The sequence below is a fragment of the Stenella coeruleoalba genome (assembly GCF_951394435.1).
Source record: "Stenella coeruleoalba genome assembly, chromosome: 6".
Classification (NCBI taxonomy): domain Eukaryota; kingdom Metazoa; phylum Chordata; class Mammalia; order Artiodactyla; family Delphinidae; genus Stenella; species Stenella coeruleoalba.
The window spans coordinates 81,506,711-81,528,112 of record NC_137151.1 but is presented as its reverse complement, the minus strand read 5'-3'; positions in this window follow the sequence as shown (position 1 = coordinate 81,528,112).

Sequence of the window (21,402 nt, the reverse complement as noted above, 5' to 3'; positions counted from 1 at the left end):
ACCTATGGGATGCAGCAAAAGCAGTTCTAAGAGGGAAGTTTATAGCAATACAATCCTACCTTAAGAAACAGGAAACATCTCGAATAAACAACATAACCTTGCACCTAAAGCAATTAGAGAAAGAAGAACAAAAAAACCCCAAAGTTAGCAGAAGGAAAAAAATCATAAAAATCAGATCAGAAATAAATGAAAAAGAAATGGAGGAAACGATAGCAAAGATCAATAAAACTAAAAGCTGGTTCTTTGAGAAGATAAACAAAATTGATAAACCATTAGCCAGACTGAACAAGAAAAAAAGGGAGAAGACTCAAATCAATAGAATTAGAAATGAAAAAGGAGAAGTAACAACTGACGCTGCAGAAATACAAAAGATCATGAGACATTACTACAAGCAACTCTATGCCAATAAAATGGACAACCTGGAAGAAATGGACAAATTCTTAGAAATGCACAACTGCCAAGACTGAATCAGGAAGAAATAGAAAATATGAACAGACCAATCACAAGCACTGAACTTCAAACTGTGATTAAAAATCTTCCAACAAAGAAAAGCCCAGGACCAGATGGCTTCACAAGCGAATTCTATCAAACATTTAGAGAAGAGCTAACACCTATCCTTCTCAAACTCTTCCAAATATAGCAGAGGGAGGAACACTCCCAAACTCATTCTACGAGGCCACCAGCACCCTGATAGCAAAACCAGACAAAGATGTCACAAAGAAAGAAAACTACAGGCCAATATCACTGATGAACATAGATGCAAAAATCCTCAACAAAATACTAGTAAACAGAATCCACAGCACATTAAACGGATCATACACCATGATCAAGTGGGGTTTATTCCAGGAATGCAAGGATTCTTCAATATACGCAAATCAATCACATGATACACCATATTAACAAATTGAAGGAGAAAAACCATATGATCATCTCAATAGATGCAGAGAAAGCTTTCGACAAAATTCAACACCCATTTATGATAAACACCCTCCAGAAAGTAGGCATAGAAGGAACTTGCCTCAACATAATAAAGGCCATATATGACAAACCCACAGCCAATATCGTCCTCAATGGTGAAAAACTGAAAGCATTTCCACTAAGATCAGGAACAAGACAAGGTTCCCCACTCTCACCACTCTTATCCAACATAGTTTTGGAAGTTTTAGCCACAGCAATCCGAGAAGAAAAGGAAATAAAAGGAATCCAAATCGGAAAAGAAGAAATAAAGCTGTCACTGTTTGCAGATGACATGATACTATACATAGAGAATCCTAAAGACGCTACCAGAAAACTACTAGAGCTAATCAATGAATTTGGTAAAGTAGCAGGATACAAAATTAATGCACAGAAATCTCTGGCATTCCTATACACTAATGATGAAAAATATGAAAGTGAAATCAAGAAAACACTCCCATTTACCATTGCAACAAAAAGAATAAAATATCTAGGAATAAACCTACCTAAGGAGACAAAAGACCTGTATGCAGAAAATTATAAGACACTGATGAAAGAAATTAAAGATGATACAAATAGATGGAGAGATATACCATGTTCTTGAATTGGAAGAATCAACATTGTGAAAATGACTCTACTATGCAAAGCAATCTACAGATTCAATGCAATCCCTGTCAAACTACCACTGGCATTTTTCGCAGAAATAAAACAAAAAATTTCACAATTTGTATGGAAACACAAAAGATCCCGAATAGCAAAAGCAATCTTGAGAACGAAAATTGGAGCTGGAGGAATCAGGCTCCCTGACTTCAGACTATACTACAAAGCTACAGTAATCAAGACAGTATGGTACTGGCACAAAAACAGAAAGATAGATCAATGGAACAGGATAGAAAGCCCATAGATAAACCCATGCACATATGGTCACCTTATCTTTGATAAAGGAGGCAGGAATGTACAGTGGAAAAAGGACAGCCTCTTCAATAAGTGGTGCTGGGAAAACTGGACAAGTACATTTAAAAGTATGAGATTAGATCACTCCCTAACACCATACACAAAAATAAGCTCAAAATGGATTAAAGACCTAAATATAAGGCCAGAAACTATCAAACTCTTAGAGGAAAACATAGGCAGGACACTCTATGACATAAATCACAGCAAGATCCTTTTTGACCCACTTCCTAGAGAAATAGAAATAAAAACAAAAATAAATAAAGGGGACCTAATGAAACTTCAAAGCTTTTGCACAGCAAAGGAAACCATAAGCAAGACGAAAAGACAATCCTCAGAATGGGAGAAAATATTTGCAAATGAAGCAACTGACAAAGGATTATTCTCCAAAATTTATAAGCAGCTCATGCAGCTCAATAACAAAAAAACAAACAACCCAATCCAAAAATGGGCCGAAGACCTAAATAGACATTTCTCCAAAGAAGATATACAGACTGCCAACAAACACATGAAAGAATGCTCAACATCACTAATCATTAGAGAAATGCAAATCAAAAGTACAATGAGATATCATCTCACACCAGTCAGAATGCCCATCATCAAAAAATCTAGAAACAATAAATGCTGAGAGGGTGTGGAGAAAAGGGAACACTCTTGCACTGTTGGTGGGAATGTAAATTGATACAGCCACTGTGGAGAACAGTATGGAGGTTCCTTAAAAAACTACAAATAGAACTACCATATGACCCAGCAATCCCACTATTGGTCATATACCCTGAGAAAACCATAATTCAAAAAGAGTCATGTACACAATGTTCACTGCAGCACTATTTACAATAGGCAGGACATGGAAGCCACCTAAGTGTCCATCGATAGCTGAATGGATAAAGAAGATGTGGTACATATGTATACAATGGAATATTACTCAGCCATAAAAAGAAACGAAATTGAGCTATTTGTAATGAGGTGGAAAGACCTAGAGTCTGTCATACAGAGTGAAGTAAGTCAGAAAGAGAGAGATAAATACCGTATGCTAACACATATATATGGAATTTAAGAAAAAGTCATGAAGAACCTAGGACTAAGACAGGAATAAAGACACAGACCTACTAGAGAATGGACTTGAGGATATGGGGAGGGTGAAGGGTAAGCTGTGACAAAGCAAGAGAGAGGAATGGACATATATACACTACCAAACGTAAGGTAGATAGCTAGTGGGAAGCAGCCGCACAGCACAGGGAGATTAGCTCGGTGGTTTGTGACCGCCTGTAGGGGTGGGATAGGGAGGGTGGGAGGGAGGGATACGCAAGAGGGAAGAGATATGGGAACATATGTATATATATAACTGATTCATTTTGTTGTAAAAAAGAAACTAACACACCGTTGTAAAGCAATTGTACTCCAATAAAGATGTTTGAAAAAAAAAAAAAAACCTAGGTTAAGAGAAAAGGTATCTAAGGTTTTAAAGAGATATCTGATTTAATGTTTTTAATAAACGACTGCTGCTAAGCATGAGGGGAACACACGTTCTGAGTTATGTTTTCAGCTAAGGTGATAGTCGTGAATCTCTCCTTTTCTCTTCAGTCCCTTGACCTTTGGTAATTATTTACAATGAAGCAGAATGAGCTAGATTGTAGTTACAGACATAGAGAATAATGACCCTCCTCAAAGAGAGCTCATAAACATAACTTTAACTACAGTAACAGTAGTTCTCCAACATTTTTTTCATATTTCAAGGACCCACTTGAGAGAGAAACTCATTTACACAGCTTGCATGGATTTATGAGTACAGACAGCTCAAGACCAACTGCTGTGAACATTGGTTCTCAACCTAGTGTGGTTCCCCCCACACCTGAGTAGGAGGTTGGCGGTGCTTACTGACATCTAATAAGTAGAGGCCAGGGATGCTGCCAAACATCCTACAATGCACAAGACAGCCCTCTACACTAAAGATTTATTGAGCCAAAAAGCCAAAAATGTCAGTAGTGCACAGGTTGAGAAACTACTTTAGAGATAAAATTACGTGTATCCTTTGTCTTCCACAGATTGCTGTTACTGGAAAACACTTGAAACAGTTCCAAGGTGTCATGACAATAGATACGGTCTCACAGAGGCCTTTGAACTGACCACCTAATGCATTCTTAAAATGTTACAATAATGAGAACTCTAATTTAATCTTTATATAGAAATGTGGTTTAAAAAAATCTATATGATGGAATATCATGCAGTTATTAAGCATAGTTTTTTAGGATGATTTTAAGTGGCATGTAAAAATACCCATCACCTGATAATTAGAAAGAACCAGTATTTTTTACAGTATGTTACAACCTTACTATATATATTTGCTGATACAGGCAAATTCATGGGTAATGTATATGCATGCAAGTATAAATAAAAATACATACTGGGCTGCCCTGGTGGCGCAGTGGTTGAGAGTCCGCCTGCTGATGCAGGGGACACGGGTTCGTGCCCCGGTCCGGGAAGATCCCACATGCCGCGGAGTGGCTGGGCCCGTGAGCCATGGCCGCTGAGCCTGCGCGTCCGGAGCCTGCGCTCCGCAACGGGAGAGGCCACAACAGTGAGAGGCCCGCATACCGAAAAAAAAATAATAATACATACTGAAAGTCTATTAGTGATATAATTTACAGGTAATTTTAATTACTTCTTTATACTTTTCAGATTTTTTTAAATAACTAAAGTAGGACTTTATTAAAGGGAAAATATTATTTAAAATTGAGAAGAAACTGTTTAATGTATGCTTCTGAAACTTTTGAAAGGTTCTGTAAAGACATATTTGGCTATTGCTATCACAGAAATCATGGTGAAAACAAGTTAAAGCAAAATTTTAAAAATATTTTGAAATGAATTACTTTATTTGCAAAAAAGTCAGCATTAAAATTGGAAAACACAAAATGCAAACAATTTATGGGTAAAAAATGAGAAACATCTGCTTTATTCATTCTCCATCATTCCCAGGAACATTTAAATGCAGGAAGTAAGATTATAAGATAGCATTTGAGAAAATAAAACCAACCAATAATGTTGAATATATGTAAAATCTCCTTTGGCTTTTAGGGCATCAAGTTTCAACTTCTTACCTAACTAGAAGTTATTTTCCTACTGCTCCACATAGCATAGAAGGGAGCATTATTTAATACACACACACACACACACACACACACACACACACACACACACACACAAAGGCTTTTGTAGCTAATTGTGCACACAAATGGAATCAGAAAAATGCTTGAGAAGCCTTTGACTCCAAGTAATTAGAGTCTTCAGACGGGCAGAGTGTCAGGAGTGATTTATCTAGTTTAATCGACTTCTACTGAGTTCTACCCTACTGTAATCCTAGAGAAATATTTCTTAAATAACACCTGCATAGAATGCAGATTTCTAAGCCTCCTCAGAAACTCAGCTTTAGAAGGCCTGGACCTGAGGCTTAGGAACCTGCATGGTTAATAGATACCTACAGGTGGTTCAGGACCCAAGGGACACCCCTCCCAGCCTCAGCTCTCTGCAGAGCTGTCTTTCTGAATCTCTCTCCTCCCCACTGCCCACCCCCAGCTCTGAGTTCCATTAGGCACTTCCCAAAAATATTCCTCCTTCTCTAATGTAAGAACTACAGGGAGTGCGCTATGGACCTTTCTCTTTTGCCAGGTACTGCAACTAGATAAGGGACAGGATAAGGAGACAGAAGAAAACTTCCTATCCTAAAGATGTAGAAGAGAAGAGACAAAACCACTCTGTGGTCTGCTTGGAGTGTTAAATCTTTGTACAGAAAAGATCAATCTAACCTACTGCTAGCAAATATTTTAAATCTTAACATGCTGAGAGCCTCACTCTTCTATGCTAGGCTAAGGAATTATTAGAAAAGTTTTCTTCTGAAATTTTAAGCATTATAGGTATCAGTCTTCAGGAAGTGATGGAAACCCCCAAAACGTGTCCATCTGAAGAGGATTCCTCTTCTTTTTTAATACAAACTACAGGAAATAAAGGTTTAAACAAATTCCAGATTTAACTTGATTGTATCTTCTTTCTCTCTCCCCCAACCAAGAAGATTCTCAACTTGTGAGGTATATCCCCCCAAAGAAGTGAGTGGAATGAAGTAGAGTGGTTTGTAAGATTTTCATAGTAATCAAAAGAGAGTATGTGTTATAGGATGAATATTTGTGCACCCTAAAATCATGAGTTGAAATCCTAATCCCTAAGGTGATGGTATTAGGATGCAGGCCTTGGGGAAATGGTAGGTTATGCGTATGAAGGCCCTCATGAATAGGGTTAGTTCCTTTATAAAAGAGAGCTCCCTTGCCCCTCCCAACATGTGAAGACCCAGCAAAAAGACAACTCGCTATGAGCCAGGAGGTGGGCCCTCATCAGAACTCAACCATACTGGCAACCTGATCTTAGGTTTCAGCCTCCAGAACTGTGAGGAATAGATTTCTGTTGTTTATAAGCCACCCAGTCTATGGTATTTGGTTATAGCAACCCAAACTAAGACATCAAAAGAAGGTATGGTTCAACCATTTTGAAAAACTCTCCTTGAAAGACAACAACTTGGACTGAAAAATGGAAGTAATTGGTTAAGTGATTAAGCACCAAAACTTTCATTCAGAAGATCCCAAAGTTAAAAAAACAGATTGGATTCAAAGTATATTCATTTCCCCACTTCATGTCCTCATGTAAATTGCTTCATCCATTTTACTGTCTCATGTAAACAAAAGTGTAATTAACTTTGCAACTGGAATATTTTTGTATTCCTTATAAGACTAAACACAGTGGTGAATAACTGGAGGCTTTTTGAGTATAAAACAAGGAAATACAAAATAAACACAAATTTTTGAAAAGCAAAAAAATCTTAAGCAATCTCTGACTCCTAGTCTCTTCCCAAAATGGATCAGAATATTTATATCAAACCTTGAAAATTCCCCTCTGGAAAAAAACCACTCAGAGCCAGAAACTGTCTAAAACCAGGAGCTGGCCATTATGGCAAGACAGATACCTAGGGAACTGGGCCCAGTATGTCCCCCAAAACAGCAAACATCCTGAGTTGGAGACACAGATCCCATACTTTTGACAAGAGGAAAAAATGTCTAAAAGTTTTAATTTGTAGTTATACTGGAAAACAGTAGGGGTAGGAGTTGGGTTGTGAATGAGAATAAAATTGTTTTTAGTGTCCCTTAATTGCCTCACATTTAAATATACTGTATTAATCAGCGTTCTCCAGAGAAACACAACCAGTAGGATGTGTATATAATATAAAGAGAGAGAAATTTGTCTGTAAGAATTGGCTCACATGATTGCGGAGGATGGAAAGTCCAAACTCTGCAGGACAGGCTGTCAGGTTGGGGACCCAGAGAAAAGCTGATGTTGCAGCTAAGACTGAGGCAGCCTGGAGGCAGAATTCCCTCTTCCTCAAGGCATCATCTTTTCTCCCTTATGGCCTTAAACTGATTGGATGAGGGCCACCCATATAATGGAGGGTAATCTGCTTTACTCAAAGGCTACTAATTTCAATGTTAATCTCATCTGAAAAATACTATCACAGTAACATCTAGACTGGTATGTTGTCAAGTATCTGGGTACTGTGGCCTAGCCAAGTTGACACATAAAATTAACTATCACCTATACCAATATTATATTCACATTTTGTGATCCTAATGATTTGACTAACATTAGGGAAAGTAATTAATATTTTGAATACCCATTTAAATTGTTTAACGAACAATCATATCTTTTCAATTTAACTCAAAATTTGGAAATGGTTAAAGTTTCATTTCAATACGAAAATATTTTACAGTGCCACATGCTTCACAAAGCAGCGATTATGGTCTCTCTGGTTCAGTGAAGTTTCAAGCTATTAACAGGTCCCTGCACTAAGAAAATAATTTTAAATTATTAAAATATTAGATGACTACTATGAAAAATATTTATTTACAGCTCAATTGCTGACCTTAGGCTGATAGTCACTAAACTTCTGAAATTTAAAATCCTCCTACTATGTAATTTGATTTAGTAGTTGCAAACTTGGCTTCACATTGTATTCACCTCAGATACTGAGGCCTGGGTCTCACCCCCAGAGGTTCTGATTTAATTGATCTGGTATGCGCACTGGGAATTGGGATTTTTCAAAGCTCCACAGATGAAGCTAATACACGACCAGAATTGAGAACCACTGCATGCATTATAGTTTATCAATCCAACCTAAGTGTGCATAGCCCATTATTAGTACAAGTTTATAGCAGTGTCTTAGCAAAGAAAAGAGAGTAGAAATACTTATCCATTCTACATTTAGTGTATAGATAACACAGATAAAAGTTTTTTTTTTCCAGATAATTTGCTCCAATAATACAAATGTATATTTTGAAAGTACTAGACACATTCATATTCATAAATAAAATTAGTCTGTGGTTTTCCTTTTTTCGCTTTATTTCTCAGAGCTTGGTATTAAAATAATATATTAGGAGATTTCCTTTTAAATTATTTAGTTAGTTAGTTAGTTTATGTGGGAAAATGAAGATGTAAACATATAGGAAAAAAGTCTTGGGGGATGAAAAATATAAGCCAGTATGCATAGGTTAAAGTATATAAACTTTAAAATGTTCTGCCAAGAAATAATGATAAATTTTAAGAAAATTTCTGAATTTGCTGAAGAGGGAGAAATTATTCTGGGGGAGAGGGGCATCTGGGAAGGGTGGGAGTGGCTGATTGAAAGACCCTACTTCCAAGATCAGAGAACTGCTGGAGCAAACACCTGGAGAAGAAAGAGTATTCCTGGCAAGACAAAGGCCAGGAGGAGGGACAGAGCCTGCCATGTTCCAGGAATAATGGGGAGGTGGAAGGCTGGAGTTGGGTGAGTGAGGGGAGATGAAGGCGTGGAGCCTGGATCCTCCAAGCCCTAACCCACCGCTGTCACCGCCTTCTCCAGGTCAACCCAAATCAAGACCTACTCGTAGGAAAATGTACAGATGCTGCTGGTGGGGAACAAGTGTGACACAGAGGATGTTGTTGGAACGCAACTGGCCTACCATCTTGGTGAGTGCCTAGTGAGGCTGGGGCTGGAATCCAGACAATTCACACTTTCTACAAACTGCCTTGATCCAAGAACCATTTGAGGTGGATATTAATAGATGTATAGGAGTTTACAATGCAGGAAGTTACTGATTCATTCTGACAACCTCATTGCCCAGCTGGGCCCCTGAGAGGGGTAGAGGAAGGGACCTGGGCTAAGGGATAGTGGGGTAGAGCTTTGTGGAGCACAGGGAAGGACCTGGGTTTGGGGAGTCCCTGGAGAGAACCAGGCTCTGCTTGGCAAAGTAAAACATTGGCAGGGGGTTGGGAATTGGAACTGGTGCTTGAAGAAAGGGTGATCTTACAGGCAGAGAAAACAGCTTGGGCAAAGGCCCAAAGTGGGAAAGATCCTGTGTGTTTTGGCAAATAATTTTACATGGCTGGAACATGAGGTTCACTTGGAGGAAATGTGCAGGTCCTGAACCACATGTTGAGGAGCTGAAACTCTTCTGAGGGCAATAGGGAGCCACAGAGGGTTGTGAGCAGGAGAGCGTATGGATGTATCTGAGCGTCAGAACTAGTGCACAGGGGTGGGCTAAATGGTGGATTTCGGGAAGAATTTCCTCTAACATTTATGCTTCGGAGTAACTGAAAGAATATCAGATTTTTATACGCTTAGAAGGTTTCATAGAGTTTGTGACTTTGTAGATGTGTATGTAATTTTTTTATTGTGTTAAACTGTTAGTCTTTAACCACTTACTCAATTTCTTAATGGCACTTGACTTCTTTAGGTTTTTATTTCTCTTCTCGGGTCTTTTTCACAATTTATATTTTTCTAAACTAAAATCATGTCTTCCATCTCAATTTTCAGATGTATTGACATAGATCTGCTGGTTATTAAACTAGTGTCTCTCAGCTTGAAACCCACCAATCTATTCTCTGCAACGTGATGCTGTAACTAGGATAGGCCAAATCCATTTCCCCTGTGCTGGCCAGCTCCCTGCAGGGCTGTGCCAATAAGGAGAGTTTCCTGGAGGGAAACTGCAAAGCTGGAGGAGACAATGGAAAAATGTCCCTTCTTTTCTTCCTGTTCCTGTCAGCATCACTTCTGCAATAGTTTTTTACCATAGCAACAACAGTTAGTTCCAGTTTGCAATTATTCCAAGTCTCCCAAACCAGGCTCAGTGTACCCCTTCAGACATACCAACACCAGTCTACTAGCATGCCAACTCAGATTTCTGGGTCTTCCTTGATGGGCCCTTCTTCTTCAAGCTTCTACATTTTACTAACCTCAGTTCTTCCCTTTGTCCCTCCATCCTCAGGGTGGTAATTTTTTCCTGTGTTTAATACCTCTATGATACTTCTATGACCTCTTTTCGATTCCAGTTCTTCAATATCTGGTTTACAATTCTTTATATTAAATTTTCTCTGTTAAAATAATTGTGGTTCTGTCTCCTGAATGGAAAACTACTCAGACTTATTCTCTTATAATTCTTTTCATTTCTTCAATATCTATGAATATATTACTATTGTCATTCTAGAGGCATTTTTTTCCTTTCATTTTTATTGTTTTTTTTTAATAAGACAGTATATTTTTTATTTTACATATATAATTTTACGTGAATAAATGGAATAATATAATGCATGTGAAGTTTTGGAGTAAATCTCTTCATTTTCATTTTGCTCACCCTTATTCCCTACCCCTCCTACTCTCTTTCACCCACAGCAGCCTTTCCCAATTCCCACCCATACCTCACATGGGCAAGGACCCAAATTAACTATCTCATATATATCTGTAATGTTCTCCATGTCCATATAATTATACACAAATATTCAGCTGTTTAACTCAGTTTTTTTATTGCTATATAAAATTAAGATAGTTACAATTTTATTTTTCAACATTCCTTTTTCAGTGGAAATTAACTTTGTTTCTAGTTTTTTCCCACTCCCCCTCCTACTCTCTTTGATAATTCCCTCATATTGAAATACCCTTGCAGTCCCCAATAAATATTCTTATTCATTATATATTTTGGGAGACACTGCTAGAGCTAGTTATAAATACCTTATTTAGACTTTCTGCTTCTATACTCATAAGAATGGTCAATAGGTTTTTTTTTCTTTTTTCATTTTTTTGTACTACAATTCACACATTTAACACAGTAGTGTTTGAAAATATGTTGACATTATAAATAAATTAGGGAGAGTTCCAGATTTTTCTGGGGCTATAACTAGTTTAAATAATATTGCAATTCTTTATTCCTTGAAAACTAGTAGAACCATCTGGTCCTCATTCCATTTCCAATGGTAGATTAAGCAATCCTTCAATCTTATCAACATTAATTGATTCATTCAAGATTTTCAATTCTTCTTTATTCCTTTGTTAGTTTATATCTTGCTAGTAAACAATTAATTTCATAATTTTTAAATTAGTTCCCATAGATTTATATTGTACTGTCTTAAGATCTCTTTAATAACTGTGGCTATGTAACTTTTCTCATTTACTGTCTCATTTTTTCTTTGAATTTCTGAGAGATTTGTCTACTTTACTGACCTCTTCAAACAGCAAACTTTTGAATTGACTTACTCTTTCTACTTTATTTTCTTTGTTTTTTATTTCATTCATTTCTACTTTTACCTTTATTGGCAACTTCCTTCTATTTTTCTTTGGATGTGTGTGTGTGTGTTTCTAGTTTAAGTGAGTTTCTTTGCTGGACTTTAATAGGAAGAATTTTTTTCTTCCTTATTTGGTAGATCATTTATGATTTCTCAATTGATTTCCTTTTTTTAATCAAAGGATTATTTAGAAAAATAATTATTAACTTTCAGGTGGTTAATATTTCAATGACATTTTACTTATTTCTAACTTTATGTGAATATGATCAGAAAATTGCTTAGTAAAACTTTCCATACTTTCAAATGCTTTTTTTGTAGCCAATATATGATTAATTTTAACCAATTCATAGAAAAATGAAAAAAGTCATAATATCTAGGGACTTAGGGATCTTATATATTTACTAAGCCAAGTTTTTAAAAAAACTTAATTAAATTTCCTTGCTTATTTTTGTCTAGTAGTCATGTCTAATTCTCAAAAAGACTGAAATAAAATTCTCCTAATATAATTATGTTTTCTAAACTTATCCTTGTATTCCTAATATATTGATTTTTATCTTTAGCTACTATTTAGGGGTTTTCTAGCTTTACTCTTACATTTATCATAAACTGCATCTTTCATTATGATGTAATGTCCATCTTTACCCTTACTTATTGCTTTTATAGATAAATTATACCCTTTCTCATATTCATACAGCCATTCTTGATTTACTTGTCCTATGTGTGCCTGCCATCTCTTTGCTCTTCGCCTTATCACTTATTTTTTTTCTTTGAAAAGTCATATGTCAGTTTTCATTTTTGAGCCAATCTATTTTCCAATGAGTGAATTCAATTCATTCATATATAGCATAATGACGAATATCAATATATGTATTTTATTCCTTCCATCAAACTTTGTCTTATTTTGTATTGTGTTCTTGTTTTCCTTTTCCTTAATTTTGCTGATTTAACTAATTATTTCATTTTATTTATCTACATATTTCATTTTGTTTGTTTTGTTCTTTTTAAATGTCATTTAATTAGGTTACTATACTTTTATCAGTTCCCTTCCTTTCTCCTAGCATCATAATTAGAAGCATATTTTTGTACTACTATTTGAAAGGAAAAAAAAAAAAACTACCTATTGAAAGGAAAAAAACTACCTATTTTCTCCACAAACTTTTTTTTCCATAACTTCCTACTTGCTACACCTCAATAATATGGAACTCTTAGAAAACATTTTTTTTAACCCTTTTCATTGCTATTTTTTTCTGGATTAGTATAGTATTCCCTGCAGCTTGTCCCCTCCATTTCAAGGATCTTTATTTCACCTTATATTACTCATTCCCAATCCATAAAATTCAGTGTAACTATGTACATATATATACTTTTAAGTTCATTATCTAACACTTGTTTCCTCTGTTCATCCCCTTCACCCAGGATGGGAAGGATGTTTCGATTCATTTGTTGTTTAATTAGAGCTATTCTCATGTGAGCAGGTTGCCTCACATGATTTATATGGGTGATGCACAGCCTGAATATTTTTATATTCTCAAATATCTTTTTTCCAGTTTTATTGAGATATCATCGACATACAATACTGTATAAGTTTAAGGCATAAAGTATAATAACTTGACACGCATGTATTGCAAAATGATTGCCACAGTAAGTTGACATCCATCACCTCATATAGTAACACACCAAAATAACTTTTCCTTGTGATGAGAACTTTAAGCAAGTTTCAAATATACTACACAGCAGTGTTAACTACTGTCATGTTGTACACGACATCCCCAGTGCTTATTTATCTTATACCTGTAAGTTTATACCTTTTGACAACCTTCACCTATTTTCCTCACCCCTCACCCCCTGCCTCTGACAACCACAAATCTGATCTCTTTTTCTTGAGTTTGGTTTTTTTTTTAAAGATTCTACGATATTGTGATTTACAATAAGAAATGTATATGTTTGGTTTTTAACCCTGCTCTGGCACTGAGCTCTTAAAACCCTTGGAATTTCCTAAGTAATGAGAGCAAAATAAAGATGTCTTTTGTTCCGTTAATGAGGTGGCTTTGGTCCACACAGAAAGATGGGGGTTGATCCCAGGAGAGCCAACCTTGTGGTTAGAGGGTTGGAAATTTCAGTCCCAACTCCCAGACTTCCAGGGAGGGGAGAGGGTCTGGAGGTTGAATTGAATTGATCACTGAAGGCCAATGATTTAATCAGTCATGCCTACACAATGAAGACTCCATAAAAATCCAACAGGACTGGGTTCAGGGAGTGTCTGGGTGGGTAAAGGTTTTTATCATGAATGGATGTTGAATTTTGTCAAATGCTTTTTCTGCCTCTATTGAGATGATCATATAAATTTTATTCTATTAATGTGATATATCACATTTATTAATTTGTGTAGGTTGAACCATCTTTGCATCCCAGGAATGAATCCCACTTGATTGTGGTGCATGATCCTTTTAAGTGCTGCTGAATTTGGTGTGTTAGTCTTTTTTGAGAATTTTTGCATCATCATTTTCTTCAATTCATCTACAGAACAATTTGCTTCAAAAAACTGCTTTAAAGTTCTAGAGAGTCTTTTTTCTTCTGTACTTGAATCATACTAAAGCTTTTGCTTGTTTGTTTATTACTCGAATTGTTTTCTGTCATCTCCAGCAATTCTATTTCTCTGGATGCCTGGTTTTTATCTCAGCCATTGGAGGTTTCTTTCCACTATTTGAGCTTCTCCTCAGTGTCTTAGGGTCAGACTGACATGGTTTGGGGTCCATGTTGGTCTTAGCCCAAGTCTTAGGCTGGCTCTGCCTGTCAGACCTCTCCCATGGCCCAAAGCTCACATGCAGTCTGCTGCTAGCCATCTCCAGATGTTCTGAAGGAGAAGATGGATTAATCTTCAGGGTAGAAGAAACATGAGAAATGCTCATATGAAGTTACCATTTCTACTCACTGAATCTCTTTTTGAATTTATTTTATTAGATTAACTAACAATTCATCCATTGTTTGTTTTTTGAATAAACAGATCTTAAATATGTTTATTATTTGCCTTCTTTGCTTCTAATTTTTCGTATTATCTTTATTGGTTCTCTCCTGCTCTCCATGTTTTATTGTCTTTTTAAATACTCTTCAATTGAAGGATTTATTTTCATTTCTTCTTGTTTATAATGCAATCATGATTCTATGATTTGGGGAGAGAGACAAACTTCAATCTTTCTAACTAACTAACTTTAGTTGATCTCATAGATCATAATATACCATTTTTCTTAATTTTTAAGTTTTAGATATTTTTGCCATTTTGATAGAATGTTTTTATTATCTATTTTCTGGGCTTTTTCTAAGTCTATTATTAATTTTAATGTTACTGTAATGAGGTCAATGAATTGTGCTTTACTATTATTAATTTGCTCATTCTACTGAGATTTGTATTGTGGTCCCAAATTTGATCAAATTTTGATATGTCCTGGGGACATTAGAGGAATCCTGCATCAGGCAGAAATGGGTTGTCGCTAATACCCTGCCATGCTCAGTCACTGCCTTGCAGCAGTCTAGGGATAGCTTGGCCTCAGATTCACAGGGGTGGTAGCTCAAAACTGTCAGTCAATTTTGCTCCCACAGCAGCTTCTCACATATGCGATCTGAATGGCACATCTCCATGACCACCATACACCACCAAAGCTTAATTGAAACATAAATTTTAACACCACACCTTTAGACATTTTAAGATGCAAAATGTCTCTGAATAAGGGTAAAAATATCAGCAATAAATAAGTTTATTTTGTTCCTTCCCTATAAAGTTTTTGTACCCACCCCTTTACAGACATAGGTGATTTTTGTATTAAGTTGGACATGAACTTGGGAGATTATTCTTTGGCTGAGCCTTATAAATTCTTTGTTAAAGCCTCTCTCGGGTATAAGGCATATCCAGAGTAGAACATTACCTAACCTTCAAGTGTACAGGGACAGTTAAAGAGAGTTGATTGCTAAAGAAGAATCACAGGACCCAAACTGGCAATACGTTCAAGTCTACAGTAAAGGACACAATACAACAACAGCATAAAGCACAGATATGCATCACAGCCAAAGGTTATCACCAAAGCCTGTTCCAAAGGCTACTTGGAACAAGGTATCCAGGCAGGCCAGGCAGGGGCTCCAATTTTTCTTCCTCTAAGGGCCATAGCAGAAGTCTTTTTATTCTCAGATCAGGTAATATCAGTATGTACATGGAACACCTCCAAACCAGGGAGCCCAAAGGGTGTCTTATCCTGGGTTCCATATATTCTGCTGATCATGTAAGCACATTCTTGATACATAACCAGCCATAATAGCAGAGATTTATAGGGGTCTCACTGAGGCCAGATGCAAACCATCAGTCTCAATGTTATTAATAAATAATGTTGACACACTGGTACAATTCTTCTCAGACCCATGGTTACAAAGCAACATTCAAATAAATATTTTCCAATTCTACAACCATTAAAGACCGTGTTTTGGAAAAACATTTAACTATTTGAGGAAAAGGTTCACAGTATGAAAATACACAAGAAAATCACTGTAGCTATAGAATTTTTAAATGACATTATTGACTCAGGAATAATTAAAAAGTTGAGGAAAGAATTGCTTCTCACCATGTACACTGAAAACAATTAAGAACTAAGAAGATCTGGCCCTTGACTCCACAGAAATACCTTGGCTTGCCAGCCTGTTCTATTTTATTTTTCACTGCTAGTCCACCAATCTGGCCTATACGGTATGGAAGAAATATACGCTGACAAGAGTGAGAATGAAAGGTTTCTGTTCTAGGAAAAGACTGTTCTTTTGCCATAGAAACAAGGAGGCATTGATCGAAGTGATTAATAACAGTTTCACACCACTGCACATGCCTCTATGCTTTGTACAGAGAGACTGTATCCTACAAGCACAGCTCCCTCATGATTAGCAAGGAATAAAATCAGCTTTCTTTTTAAGATCCTGAGTGGCAGCCTCTTCCTTCAACAGGTGGCTCCTGTTATGTATATTAGAAGAGAGAAGAGTGGGTTAGCAAGGGGAGAAAGAGAGGGAGGAAGGAAGGAAGGAAGGAAGGAAAAGAAAGAAAGAAAATAGGACTTTAAAGTAAAAAGTAGTGAGAAGCATTAAGGAAATTAACTACCTTACAGGCAAAACAGACTTTCTGGAACCAAAATTATGATTTCTGAATTTTAAAAGTAAACAGACTAAATAGGAAATAGAGTGAATACAATGTAAAACTATAGTACTGATGTATACAGGTTAAACATGCAAACAGCCCACAAAACCAAGCAAGTAAACAAAGAAACTGAAAAAAAGTGTTGGAAGCTAAATCTTATGATTATCCTTTTCTGGAAGAAGTAAAAGAAATGGAAAGAAGAGAGACAATAATTTTTAAAATGAGAGAAGATTCTGGTTAGACATAGGAGAATGAAAACATGTCTACTCCCACCAAAAACCCCACTAAAGAGACAGTAAAGGGTTTTCTTTTTACATCATCCACTTATAAAGACAAAGTGAACAAGGGAAGTAACAACAAATAAGAAATTCAGCAAGATTTTAGAAGCTGAGTATCAGATGGATGAGGATAAATGACAAGAAAAAAAATAAAGCTGAATCTACAGGAGGAAAGCAACCACAAAGTAATCTGATTCATATTTGAGTTTTAACACTAAGTATATATTTATAATTTAAAATTTTTTTTTAATTATTTTAAAAGCATACAACTAAGTTTCTTTAGATACAAGAGTAGAATTAGCAAGAAATATGCCTATGTCATCAAGGGTTATACTTGTACATCATAGGGACTATTCCACTTTACGTATCTTAAACACAGTATTATGTGTTCAATAAGCAATGCAAGAAATTGTATCATTCCTAAGCACAAAGAGTTATGATACACAGCTCTAACATGAGCGAACCCCAAACAGAAGTTGGCCTCATTTTCTTAGTTTCCATTCTTAATTCACACACATTAGTGCACTGAGGGTTTAACTTTTTATTGCATACATTTCCTTATTAAGAATTATAAAGATGATCACCAGTTCATCTTAAGCTACTTATACAGTAACCAGTAAAAACATTCCTTAAGAAATATTTAAAGCTTTGTACAAAGATTTATATGCAATTTTCATTGCAATGTTATGTATCATAATAAAAATTGGTGAAAATATTCATTTAGAAGGTACTGATTGATTAAGTTATGATAATCTTTTTGTAGAATATTAAACAGTTATTTAAAATGATATCATAGGAAAATGACATGGAAAATGGTCATGATGTATGATTACAAAATAATATGACCCTAATTTAGTTTTATTGAATGCACATACTATATATTTCTGTGTGTGTTACTGAATATACATATATGCATGTACTTTATGTATATATATTCATTTAGAGAGAGGGAGAGACAGAGAAAAATGAAGAGAATACAGTAAAATGCTTAACGCTGAGGGTGAAAGAAGTGGCAAAAACTATAGCAAAATCAACAAATTAGCCCTTTAAGAAAAAAATATGCTATTGAGAAATTCTTTGACCTTTGAGCATACTGATTCCTCCTTTCTCCCTATCCTTTAAGCCACTGAAGCTTAATGAAAGCACTAAAGGGAAGAAGCTAAATTCTTCCCTACACAGTTTATATTTCACGAGTCCTCATTTCAATTTATCTTCTTCAGTGTAATTTCTAAATTTCTTTGCCCCTTGCATAATACTCACCTGTCAAAGCTTCATGTTGCTTTCACCATACCTGTCACCAAACTGATGTTAATAAATGACTAAATCTGGTGGTACCAATAAAACTGCCTTATGATCAGCCCCACCTTGACCCCTAAGCCCAGTCTGGTGATCCTGTTACACTTGTTTAGCCAGCATGACCCCTATCCCTGCACCATGATCATTTCAACCTTCCCACTCTCCTTAAACTACCAACCTCATCACTTCTTCCTTTTCATAAATTGACCTCATCAGACAGCAACCCCCTCACCTTGTGGCCACCAAATTTACAAGTACACCTGTACCTATATTCAACCTTTCCTCCATTCTCCATTCATAAGAGAGGAATTGTCCTATCAAAATTCAGTTTCTGCCCAGTGCTCCAGCTTCCTTCCCCTCCCACCATATATCAGATCCTGATAAATTTATTATCCCTCTCATATTATTTAAGAATAAACTATTCCACTTAACCCCACATTCTTCTCCAGACACCACTTCATAATTCTTTTTAGAGTCAGATAGTGTGTTAAGCATTTTTAACTTAGAGTATCTTAGTTACCCCTCTCAACAACTCATTGCCCAGATTGGCAACTGGAACTTATTTTAAAAAAAAAAACGATAATTTTCAAAAAGTGTTAAAACCATGATTCCCATACAAATATAAAATAAACATGTCAATGTCTACTCAACTCAATTAATGAGAGGATAAGACAGAAGTCCAAAACCCCACAAATTTATAGGGAGTGGAGGAATGGTGACATGAATTTTGAAATGGATTGAAAATGTACTTTTTTGACAGTAAGAGAGAGAAATAGATTGGCTCTCTACTAGACTGAATTTATTTGCATATTTATAAACAAGAATTATTTGTATTACTATCAGTGCTCTACAAGTAAACTTTTATTGCTAACAGAGCTGTAAAATAGACTAGTCAGTGACAAAAGTGCATATCCCTACAGAATCAGCTAATTTCCAGCATTTCTGTGAAAGATATTCAGGAAAATTTTTTGCTAATTGCAAAGTCTTAAAATTTTTCCTACATAGAGATTAGAAGTCATATAAATAATAATTGGAAAATCTAGGATTTAAACCCTAGCCTGAAAAACTTATGCTATTACCCTCTATCTTTCTTTTTTTCTTTCTCTTCTTCAAATTTCCTTAATGAGTTATCCTCAGATGCTCTCTCCATGAATTATCCATCTCTAACTGAATACTCAAACTCAAACTGATTTCTGCCTTTACTATTCATTCTACTGAAATATCCTCATTTAGGTCATGAATAAATTCTGTATCCCCAGAGCCAGTCACCATTCACTTAGTCGTTATTTAATATCAGAAACATCAGACAATATTGAGCATGCACTCCTTTTGAAACACTTTTTAAATTTCCCTTCCATCTTGACACCCTCTCCTAGTTTTAGTCCACCTTACCCCACTCCTGTTCAGGCTACTTTGCCTGTTATCCTCTTCTAGTCATCATTTAAATAAATGAGGCTCTTCAAGGAGCTGTTCTTCCCTTTATTTATTTTTTTAAATTTTTATTGGAGTATAGTTGTTTTACAATGTTGTGTTATTTTCTACAGTACAGCAAAGTGAATCAGCTATACCTATAAATATATCCCCTCTTTTTTGGATTTCCTTCCGATTTAGGTCACCACAGAGCACTGAGTAGAGTTCCCTGTGCTATACAGTAGGTTCGCATTAGTTATCTATTTTATACATAGAATCAATAGTGTATACATGTCAATCTCCCAATTCATCCCCCCCCTTTCCCCCTTATGTTTGTTCTCTACATCTGTGTCTCTATTTCTGCTTTGTAAATAAGATCATCTTTACCAATTTTTTCAGATTCCACATATATGTGTTAATATATGATATTTGTTTTGTCTTTCTGACATACTTCACTCTGTATGACAGTCTCTAGGTCCATCCACATCTCTTCAAATGACCCAATATCATTCCTTTATATGGCAGAGTAATATTTCATTGTATATATGTACCACATCTTCTTTATCCATTCCTCTATTGATGGACATTTAGGTTGTTTCTATGTCCTGGCTATTGTAAATAGTGCTACAATGAACATTGTGGTACATGACTCTTTTTGTATTATGGTTTTCTCTGGGTATATGTCCAGTAGTGGGATTGCTGGGTCATATAATAGGTCTATTTTTAGTTTTTTAAGGAACCTCCACACTGCTTTCCATAGTGGCTGTATCAATTTACATCCACAGTGCAAGAGGGTTCCCTTTTCTCCACACTTTCTTCAGAATTTATTGTTTGTAGTTTTGTGATAATGGCCATTCTGACCAGTGTGAGATGATATCTCATTGTAGTTTTGATTTGCATTTCTCTAATGATTAGTGATGTTGAGCGTTTTTCATGTATTTTTTGTCCATCTGTTATGTTTTCTTTGGAGAAATGTCTATTTAGGTCTTCCACCCATTTTTTGATTGGGTTGTTTGTTTTTTTGATATTGAGCTGCATGAGCTGTTTGTATATTTTGGAGATTAATCCTTTGTCAGTTGCTTCGTTGGCAAATATTTTCTCCCATTCTGAGGCTTGTCTTTTCATCTTGTTTATGGTTTCCTTTGCTGTGCAGAAGCTTTTAAGTTTAATTAGGTCCCATTTGTTTATTTTTGTTTTTATTTTCATTACTCTAGGAGGTGGGTCAAAAAAGATCTTGCTGTGATTTATGTCAAAGAGTGTTCTGCTTATGTTTTTCTCTAAGAGTTTTATAGTGTCTGGCATCACATTTAGGTCTTTAATCCATTTTGAGAATGTACAATGGAGCAAAGACAGCCTCTTCAATAAGTGGTGCTGGGAAAACTAGACAGCTATGTGTAAAAGAATGAAATTAGAACACTCCCTAACACCATACACAAAAATAAACTCAAAATGGATTAAAGACCTAAATGTATGTCCTTCCCTTTAGAATCTACATTGTCTGTGTGGGCTATTTTGTTCTTCCCAATAATCATATATTTCATAATATATCCAAAATTTGCCTCTGGCATTCCAGTATCACATATCAAATTTTTAAATGGTTATACCCACTGGGTGTTCATTCAACATATACCTTTTGAAAATTTGCTATACGCCACAGACTTTAATACACGCTTGGGCACCATCCAGTCATAGGATTTCTCACAGGTATTTCACTCTCAA